The sequence below is a fragment of the Lolium rigidum genome, chromosome 1 (genome assembly GCF_022539505.1).
Source record: "Lolium rigidum isolate FL_2022 chromosome 1, APGP_CSIRO_Lrig_0.1, whole genome shotgun sequence".
In the NCBI taxonomy this organism is placed as follows: Eukaryota; Viridiplantae; Streptophyta; class Magnoliopsida; order Poales; family Poaceae; genus Lolium; species Lolium rigidum.
Genome location: NC_061508.1, coordinates 177,317,936 through 177,329,140, shown reverse-complemented (window position 1 = coordinate 177,329,140; position 11,205 = coordinate 177,317,936).

The following is an 11,205-nucleotide window of genomic DNA, read 5'->3' as shown; positions in this document are numbered from 1 at the left end:
CAGGATGGGACGGGCCTCAACGCCTCAACGGCTCCTGACATCAGCACCTCGGGAAGGAGCGGAAAGCCGGAGCCGGCGGAGCCGGCCACTAGTCATAGGGACTTCTTTGTAAACTTCCAGCTCCTATATAAGCTGTGCTACCCCTCTCGTGCGGGGGGACGATCGATCATTCTAGTCTTACCGCTACTCTGGGAGAGAGACCTTCGTCTACCTTAGCCTCCCCGAGCAGCCGGATAGAGCTCAAGGAGCACCATTGTACTGTTATATTGCTTATACACTCATAGCGGGAGTAGAGGTGTGATACGTCTCAAACGTATCTATAATTTCTTATGTTCCATGCTACTTTATTGATGATACTCACATGTTTTATACACATTATATGTCATTATTATGCATTTTCCGGCACTAACCTATTGACGAGATGCCGAAGAGCCAATTGCAGTTTTCTGCTGTTTTTGGTTTCGGAAATCCTAGTAAGGAAATATTCTCGGAATTGGACGAAATCAACGCCCAGGGTCCTATTTTTCCACGAAGCTTCCAGAAGACCGAGGGAGATACGAAGTGGGGCGACGGGGCGCCGCCACACTAGGGCCGCGCGGCCTAAGGGGGGCCCGCGCCGCCCTAGCGTGTGGGGCCCCTGTCAGCCCTCCGACTCCGCCCTTCCTCCTACTTAAAGCCTTCGTCGCGAATACCCCAGTACCGAGAGCCACGATACGGAAAACCTTCCGGAGACGCCGCCGCCAATCCCATCTCGGGGGATTCAGGAGATCGCCTCCGGCACCCTGCCGGAGAGGGGAATCATCTCCCGGAGGGCTCTTCATCGCCATGATCGCCTCCGGATCGATGTGTGAGTAGTTTACCCCTGGACTATGGGTCCATAGCAGTAGCTAGATGGTTGTCTTCTCCTCATTGTGCTATCATGTTAGATCTTGTGAGCTGCCTATCATGATCAAGATCATCTATTTGTAATGCTACATGTTGTGTTTGTTGGGATCCGATGAATATTGAATACTATGTCAAGTTGATTATCAATCTATCATATATGTTGTTTATGTTCTTGCATGCTCTCCGTTGCTAGTAGAGGCTCTGGCCAAGTTGATACTTGTAACTCCAAGAGGGAGTATTTATGCTCGATAGTGGGTTCATGCCTCCATTGAATCCGGGGGAGTGACAGCAACCTCTAAGGTTGTGGATGTGTTGTTGCCACTAGGGATAAAACATCGATGCTTTGTCTAAGGATATTTGTGTTGATTACATTACGCAACATAGTTAATGCAATTGTCTGTTGTTTGCAACTTAATACTGGAAGGGGTTCGGATGATAACCTGAAAGTGGACTTTTTAGGTATAGATGCATGCTGGATAGCGGTCTATGTACTTTGTCGTAATGCCCTGATTAAATCTCATAGTACTCATCATGATATATGTATGTGCATTGTTATGCCTTCTTTATTTGTCAATTGCCCAACTGTAACCATGCGTTTATCTTATGGGAGAGACACCACTAGTGAACTGTGGACCCCGGTCCAATTCTTTACATCTGAAATACAATCTACTGCAATTGTTCTTTACTGTTCTTCACAAGCAAACATCATCATCCACAATATACATCTAATCCTTTGTTTACAGCAAGCCGGTGAGATTGACAACCTCACTGTTACGTTGGGGCAAAGTACTTTGCTTGTGTTGTGCAGGTTCCACGTTGGCGCAGGAATCCCTGGTGTTGCGCCGCACTACACTCCGCCACCAACAACCTTCATGTGTTCCTTGACTCCTACTGGTTCGATAACCTTGGTTTCTTACTGAAGGAAACTTACTGCTGTGCGCATCACACCTTCCTCTTGGGGTTCCCAACGGACGTGTCGACTGCACGCCATCAAGTAAATTTCTGGCGCCCTTGCCAGGGAGATCAGGACACGCTGCAAAGGGAGTCTCCCACATCCAATCTTTTTACTTTGTCTTTGTCTTGCTTTGTTTTATTTTATTTACTGCTTTGTTTGCTCCCTATATCAAAAATACAAAAAAATTAGTTGCTAGCTTTACTTTATTTACTGTCTTGTTCTCCATATTAAAAACACAAAAAAATTAGTTACTTGTATTTACTTTATTTAGTTTGCTTTATTTACTACTGCTAAAATGGGTACTGTTGAGAATACTAAGTTGTGTGACTTCACTAGCACAAATAATAATGATTTCTTATGCACACCTATTGCTCCACCTGCTACTACAACCAGAATTCTTTGAAATTAAACCTGCTTTACTAAATCTATGTTATGAGAGAGCAATTTTCTGGTGTTAGTTCTGATGATGCTCGCTGCCCATCTTAATAATTTTGTTGAACTTTGTGAAATGCAAAAGTATAAGGATGTAGATGGTGACATTATAAAATTAAAATTGTTTCCTTTCTCTTTAAGAGGAAGAGCTAAAGATTGGTTGCTATCTCTGCCTAGAAATAGTATTGATTCATGGACTAAATGTAAAGATGCTTTTATTGGTAGATATTATCCTCCCGCTAAAATTATATCTTTGAGAAGTAGCATAATGAATTTTAAGCAATTAGATAATGAACATGTTGCTCAAGCATGGGAGAGAATGAAATCTTTGGTGAAGAATTGCCCTACCCATGGACTGACTACTTGGATGATCATCCAAACCTTTTATGTAGGATTGAATTTTTCTTCGCGGAACCTATTGGATTCAGCTGCTGGAGGTACCTTTATGTCCATTACTTTGGGGGCGGCAACAAAGCTTCTTGATGATATGATGACAAATTACTCTGAATGGCACACGGAAAGAGCTCCACAAGGTAAGAAGGTAAATTCTGTTGAAGAAACCTCCTCCTTGAGTTATAAGATTGATGCTATTATGTCTATGCTTGTGAATGGTAGATCTAATGTTGATCCTAATAATGTTCCTTTAGCTTCATTGGTTTCCCAAGAAGAACATGTTGATGTGAACTTCATTAAAAATAATAATTTCAACAACAATGCTTATAGGAATAATTCTAGTAACAACTATAGGCCATATCCTTCTGCTAATGGTAATATTTATGGTAATTCTTATGGGAATTCTTACAACAATAATAGGAGTGTACCCCTGGTCTTGAAGCCATGCTTAAAGAATTTATTAGTACACAAACTGCTTTTAACAAATCTGTTGAGGAAAAGCTTGATAAAATTGATATTCTTGCTTCTAAGGTTGATAGACTTGCCTCTGATGTTGATCTTTTAAAATTGAAAGTTATGCCTAATAAGGATAATGATAATAAAATTGATACTACAGCAAACACCATCCAAGTTCGAATTAATGAAAATATTAGATTGATGGCTGAATTGCATGCTAGGTGGGAAAGAGAAGAAAACGAAAAACTTGCTAAAGAGAATAATGTAGCTAAAGTTTGGACTATCACCACCACTAGTAATGTTAATGCTTCACATGTTGCTACACCTCCTACTATCAATGGTAAAATAATTGGTGTTGGCAATGTTTCTACTCCTAGTGCAAAGCGTTTAAAATTGCCTGAAACTGCTAAAACTGCTGAAACTGTTTGTGATAAAACTGCTGAAATTTTTCAAAATATTGGGGACAATGATCCCATTGTTGTAGATCATAATGGTTTATATTTTGATGATTGTCATATCTCTGAAGTTATAAATTTCTTACAAAAACTTGCTAAAAGTCCCAATGCTAGTGCTATAAATTTGGCCTTTACAAAACATATTACAAATGCTCTCATAAAAGCTAGAGAAGAGAAACTAAAACTTGAAACTTCTATTCCTAGGAAGTTAGAAGATGGTTGGGAGCCCATCTTAAGATGAGGGTCAATGATTTTGATTGTAATGCTTTATGTGATCTTGGTGCAAGTATTTCTGTTATGCCTAAGAAAATTTATGATATGCTTGACTTGCCACCATTGAAAAAATGTTATTTGGATGTTAATCTTGCTGATAACGCTATAAAGAAACCTTTGGGGAGGATTGATAATGTTCGTATTATGGTTAACAATAACCTTGTCCCCGTTGATTTTGTTGTCTTGGATATTGAATGCAATGCATCTTGTCCCATTACATTGGGAAGACCTTTTCTTCGAACCGTTGGTGCTACCATTGATATGAAGGAAGGTAATATTAAATATCAATTTCCTCTCAAGAAAGGTATGGAACACTTCCCTAGAAAGAGAATGAAGTTACCTTATGATTCTATTATTAGAACAAATTATGATGTTGATGCTTCGTCTCTTGACAATACTTGATTCACACTTTCTGCGCCTAGCTGAAAGGCGTTAAAGAAAAGCGCTTATGGGAGACAACCCATTATTTTACTTCTGCACTTCGTTTTATATTTGAGTCTTGGAAGTTGTTACTACTGTAGCAACATCTCCTTATCTTTATTTTATTGCATTGTTGTGCCAAGTAAAGTCTTTGATAGTAAAGTCAATACTAGATTTGGATTACTGCGCAGGAACAGATTTCTTGCTGTCACGAAATTGAGCCGCCCCTGCTGTAGAAAATTTATAAAAATCTGCCAATTTACGTCCGTGATCCTCAGATATGTATGCAACTTTCATTAAATTTGGGCATTTTCATCTGAGCAAGTCTGGTGCCTCTAAAAAATTCGTCTTTACGGACTATTCTGTTTTGACAGATTCTGCCTTTTATTTCGCATTGCATGTTTTGCTATGTTTGATGGTTTTCTTTGTTCCATTAACTTTCAGTAGCTTTGTGCAATGTCCAGAAGTGTTAAGAATGATTATGTCACCTCTGAATATATGAATTTTCAATTATGCACTAATCCTCTAATGAATTTGTTTCGAGTTTTGTGTGGAGGAAGTTTTCAAGGGTCAAGAGAGGAGGATGATACAATATGATCAAGAAGAGTGAAAGGTCTAAGCTTGTGGATGCCCCCGTGGTTCATCCCTTCATATTTTAAGAAGACTCAAGCATCTAAGCTTGGGGATGCCTAAGGCATCCCTTCTTCATCGACAACTTATCAGGTCACCTCTAGTGAAACTATATTTTTATTCCGTCACATCTTATGTGCTTTACTTGGAGCGTCTGTTTGTTTTTGTTTTTGTTTTTGTTTGAATAAAATCGGATCCTAGCATTCTTTGTTTGGGAGAGAGACACGCTCCGCTGTTTCGTATGAACACATATGTTCTTAGCTTTATTCTTAATGTTCATGGTGAAGGTTGAAACTGCTTCGTTCATTGTTATATGGTTGGAAACAGAAAATGTTGCATGTGGTAAATGGTATAATGTCTTGAATAATTTGATACTTGGCAATTGTTGTGCTCATATAGATCATGTTTAAGCTCTTGCATCATGTAATTTGCACCCATTAATGAAGAACTACATAGAGCTTGTTAAAATTTGGTTTGCATGATTGGTCTCTAGAGTCTAGATATTTTCCGGTTAAGGTGTTTGAACAACAAGGAGACGATGTAAAGTCTTATAATGCTTGCAATATGTTCATATGTAAGCTTTGCTGCACCGTTTTATACTTGAGTTTGCTTCAAACAACCTTGCTAGCCTAGCCTTGTATTGAGAGGAATTCTTCTCGTGCATCCAAATCCTTGAGCCAAAAACTATGCCATTTGTGTCCACCATACCTACCTACTACATGGTATTTCTCTGCCATTCCAAAGTACATTATTTGAGTGCTACCTTTAAAATTCTATCCTTTGTCTTTGAAATATATAGCTCATGGGAAAATAGCCTTAAAAACTATTGTGGTGAAGAATATGTAGCTATGTATCTTATTTCTTAATAAGTTGCTTGTTGAGCGGTAACCATGTTTCTGGGGACGCCATCAACTTTTACCTTTGTTGAATATCATGTGAGTTGCTATGCATGTTCGTCTTGTCTGAAGTAAGGGCGATTTTCATGATCAAATGGTTTGAGTATGCATATTGTTAGAGAAGAACATTGGGCCGCTAACTGAAGCCATGATCCATGGTGGAAGTTTCAGTTTGGATAATTTATCCTCAATCTCTTATGAGAATAATAATTGTTGTTGAATGCTTATGCATTAAAGAGGAGTCCATTATCTGTTGTCTATGTTGTCCCGGTATGGATGTCTAAGTTGAGAATAATCAAAAGCGAGAAATCCAATGCGAGCTTTCTCCTTAGACCTTAGTACAGGCGGCATAGAGGTACCCCTTTGTGACACATGGTTGAAACATATGCTATGCAATAATAATCCGTGTTAATCCAAGCTAATTAGGACAAGGTGCGAGCACTATTGGTATACTATGCATGAGGCTTGCAACTTATAGGATGTCTTATACATAACACATATGATTTATTACTACTGTTGACAAAATTGTTTCTTGTTTTCAAAATGAAAAGTTCTAGCACAAATATAGTAATCCATGCTTCCCTCTGCGAAGGGCCATTCTTCTACCTTTATGTTGAGTCAGTTTACCCACTTCTTTCTATCTTAGAAGCAAACACTTGTGTAAACTGTGTGCATTGATACTTACATGTTTACTTATTGCACTTGTTATATTACTTTGTGTTGACAATTATCCATGAGATATATATGTTAAAGTTGAAAGCAACTGCTGAAACTTATATCTTCCCTTGTGTTGCTTCAATGCCTCTACTTTTAATCTATTGCTTTATGAGTAACCCTTATGCAAGTCTTATTGATGCTTGTCTTGAAAGTATTATTCATGAAAAGTCTTTGCTATATGATTCATTTGTTTACTCATTATCTTCACCATTGCTTCGAATCGCTGCATTCATCTCATATGCTTTACAATAGTATTGATCAAGATTATGATAGCATGTCACTTCAGAAATTATCTTTGTTATCATTTACCTACTCGAGGGCGAGTAGGAACTAAGCTTGGGGATGCTTGATACGTCTCAAACGTATCTATAATTTCTTATGTTCCATGCTACTTTATTGATGATACTCACATGTTTTATACACATTATATGTCATTATTATGCATTTTCCGGCACTAACCTATTGACGAGATGCCGAAGAGCCAGTTGCTGTTTTCTGTTGTTTTTCGTTTCAGAAATCCTAGCAAGGAAATATTCTCGGAATTGGACGAAATCAACGCCCAGGGTCCTATTTTTCCATGAAGCTTCCAGAAGACCGAGGGAGATACGAAGTGGGGCGACGGGGCGCCGCCACACTAGGGCCGCGCGGCCTAAGTGGGGACCGCGCCGCCCTAGCGTGTGGGGCCCCTGTCAGCCCTCCGACTCCGCCGTTCCGCCTACTTAAAGCCTTCGTCCCGAATACCCCAGTACCGAGAGCCACGATACGGAAAACCTTCCAGAGACGCCGCCGCCGCCAATCCCATCTCGGGGGATTCAGGAGATCGCCTCCGGCACCCTGCCGGAGAGGGGAATCATCTCTCGGAGGGCTCTTCATCGCCATGATCGCCTCCGGATCGATGTGTGAGTAGTTTACCCCTGGATTATGGGTCCATAGCAGTAGCTAGATGGTTGTCTTCTCCTCATTGTGCTATCATGTTAGATCTTGTGAGCTGCCTATCATGATCAAGATCATCTATTTGTAATGCTACATGTTGTGTTTGTTGGGATCCGATGAATATTGAATACTATGTCAAGTTGATTATCAATCTATCATATATGTTGTTTATGTTCTTGCATGCTCTCCGTTGCTAGTAGAGGTTCCGGCCAAGTTGATACTTGTAACTCCAAGAGGGAGTATTTATGCTCGATAGTGGGTTCATGCCTCCATTGAATCTGGGGAGTGACAAGCAACCTCTAAGGTTGTGGATGTGCTGTTGCCACTAGGGATAAAACATCGATGCTTTGTCTAAGGATATTTGTGTTGATTACATTACGCACCATACTTAATGCAATTGTCGGTTGTTTGCAACTTAATACTGGAAGGGGTTCGGATGATAACCTGAAGGTGGACTTTTTAGGCATAGATGCATGCTGGATAGCGGTCTATGTACTTTGTCGTAATGCCCTGATTAAATCTCATAGTACTCATCATGATATATGTATGTGCATTGTTATGCCTTCTTTATTTGTCAATTGCCCAACTGTAATTTGTTCACCCAACATGCGTTTATCTTATGGGAGAGACACCACTAGTGAACTGTGGACCCCGGTCCAATTCTTTACAATCTACTGCAATTGTTCTTTACTGTTCTTCGCAAGCAAACATCATCATCCACACTATACATCTAATCCTTTGTTTACAGCAAGCCGGTGAAATTGACAACCTCACTGTTACGTTGGGGCAAAGTACTTTGATTGTGTTGTGCAGGTTCCACGTTGGCGCCGGAATCCCTGGTGTTGTGCCGCACTACACTCCGCCACCAACAACCTTGACATGTTCCTTGACTCCTACTGGTTCGATAACCTTGGTTTCTCACTGAGGGAAACTTACTGCTGTGCGCATCACACCTTCCTCTTGGGGTTCCCAACGGACGTGTCGACTGCACGCCATCATGGTGTTACCTCCAAACGAGGGCCTCGAACCTGGGTATGTCGCTGTGTCGCTCGTGCCCATACCCGCATCCGGATACCGCCGCAGAATATACAAGGAACCACTCTCATTAGCCACCCTATTGCATATGCCGTGACGATACCACGACATACATAAGAAGACTACGTGCTTTGGTTTTTCATTTTTCTGTTTTTTTTTAATTTTATGCCCATATATTTGAATCTTGGTCAAATCCTAGGTTTGACCAGGATTTAAACAATTTTAAAACATGAAAATGAAAAGATAAGCCTGGATCCTTCTTAGTCACTCTAAAATGAAGCTTTTGGGAGGTTCTTGAAATTTCCATGTTTGAACCCCAAAACCACTTCTCTTCATGATTGACTTCATAAGACAGAGTTTAGGGTTAGGGGTAGATATATACATGATTTGTATGGTTTGTGATGAGGACATCCCATCTCTTGATACAACCGATGTACCTACAGCGACACAAATACAAGGACCAATCACTCGAGCTCGTGCCAAACAACTTAACTATCAGGTACTTTCGTTTCTTGGAACTATTCATCACATACATGAGAATATGATGCTGCCTAAATCAGATATGTTTGTTACTCTTAGGAATGATGGACCAAGCATGGATGAGGAGGACAAGCATTGGAGCATGATCACGCATGGAGGAGATGGCAGCAAGCATTTGAGGATTGAAGATGACGCCGCAAGTGGAGATTTCAGAACTTTGAAGCCACCATAAGAGGAGATGAAGACATGGACGAAATATAGAGTTTTCCACTTCATAATTTCTTCCATAGCATATTATGGTGTTGTGTCACCTTTAGTTTTGGGCCAGGCCCATGTCATTTTCGCAGGAATTAAGTCAGCCACTTTTTAGAGTCCGTATTGAAGGGGGAAAGGCCTTCTAGGGTTTGATTCGGCCACCATACGTATGGCTGGCCGAAACCCCACCTTTTCCTCCTTTAAATACCCCCATAGCCGTCACGTTTAGACTCGGATTTTGATTAGACTAAAAGTTAGCCATTGCTGCAACTCTCGTGTACTTCTTTTGAGGCCAACGCCCAGAACAAGACCGACTATTTGGAATCCCACCTTTTTCAATAAAGCTTTCATCTATATCCGCAATATTCTGATTGCATCATTAGTTCTTACTTGTTCTCGATTTCGGGTAGGAATTAAGACCCTCGCTGGTCAGGCTGATCGTGCATCCGCAAGATCAGTAACTCCCGGAGATTGTCCTAGCGATTGCATTGGCGCACGAGCTTCGCACGTGTAGTCGGATCGTCAAGGACGAACTCCACCAACAAATCGATATATCCACGTCTCATCGAAAGATCGGCCACCTTTGCCCTATCAAGTGGTAGGAATGATGGACCAAGCATGGATGAGGAGGACAAGCATTGGAGCATGATCACGCATGGAGGAGATGGCAGCAAGCATTTGAGGATTGAAGATAACGCCGCAAGTGGAGATTTCAGAACTTTGATGCCACCATAAGAGGAGATGAAGACATGGACGAAATATAGAGTTTTCCACTTCATAATTTCGTCCATAGCATATTATGGTGGTGCGTCACCTTTAGTTTTGGGCCAGGCCCATGTCATTTTCACAGGAATTAAGTCAGCCACTTTTTAGAGTCCGTATTGAAGGGGGAAAGGACTTCTAGGGTATGATTCGGCCACCATACGTATGGCTGGACGAAACCCCACCTTTTCCTCCTTTAAATACCCCCATAGCCGTCACGTTTAGACTCGGATTTTGATTAGACTAAAAGTTAGCCATTGCTGCAACTCTCGTGTACTTCTTTTGAGGCCAACGCCCAGAACAAGACCGACTATTTGGAATCCCACCTTTTTCAATAAAGCTTTCATCTATATCCGCAATATTCTGATTGCATCATTAGTTCTTACTTGTTCTCGATTTCAGGTAGGAATTAATACCCTCGCTGGTCAGGCTGATCGTGCATCCGCAAGATCAGTAACTCCCGGAGATTGTCCTAGCGATTGCATTGGCGCACGAGCTTCGCACGTGTAGTCGGATCGTCAAGCACGAAATCCACCAACAAATAGATCTATCCGCGTCTCATCGAAAGATCGGCCACCTTTGCCCTATCAGTTTGATATGTCTAGACCTTGTTTATCAACTTGAATGCTTACTATATATATGACATAAGAATGCTATATATGTGCTTTGGTTTTTCATTCTTTTGATTTTTTTCTGAATTTTGATGCCCATTTGAATCTTGGTCCAAACCTAGGTTTGGCCATGATTTAAACAAGTTTAAAACATGAAAATGAAAAGGAAAGCATGGATCCTTCTTAGTCACTCTAAAATGAAGATTTTGGGATGTTCTTGAAATTTCCATGTTTGAAACCCAAAACGACTTCTCTTCATGCTAGACTTCATAAGATCGACAGGGGATAGATACATGATTTGTCTGGTTTGGATATATCTAGACCCTGTTTATCAACTTGAATGCTTACGATATGACATAAGAAGACTATGTGCTTTTGTTTTTCATTTTTCTGATTTTTTTGAATTTTGTGCCCACCCATTTGTATCTTGGTCAAATCCTAGGTTTCATAATGATTTAAACAAGTTTAAAATATGAAAATGCAAAGGTAAGCATGGATCCTTCTTAGTCACTCTAAAATGAAGCTTTTGGGAGGTTTTTGAAATTTCCATGTTCGAAACCCAAAACCACTTCTCTTCACATGTTTGCCTTCATAAGACAGAGTTTAGGGGTTAGGGG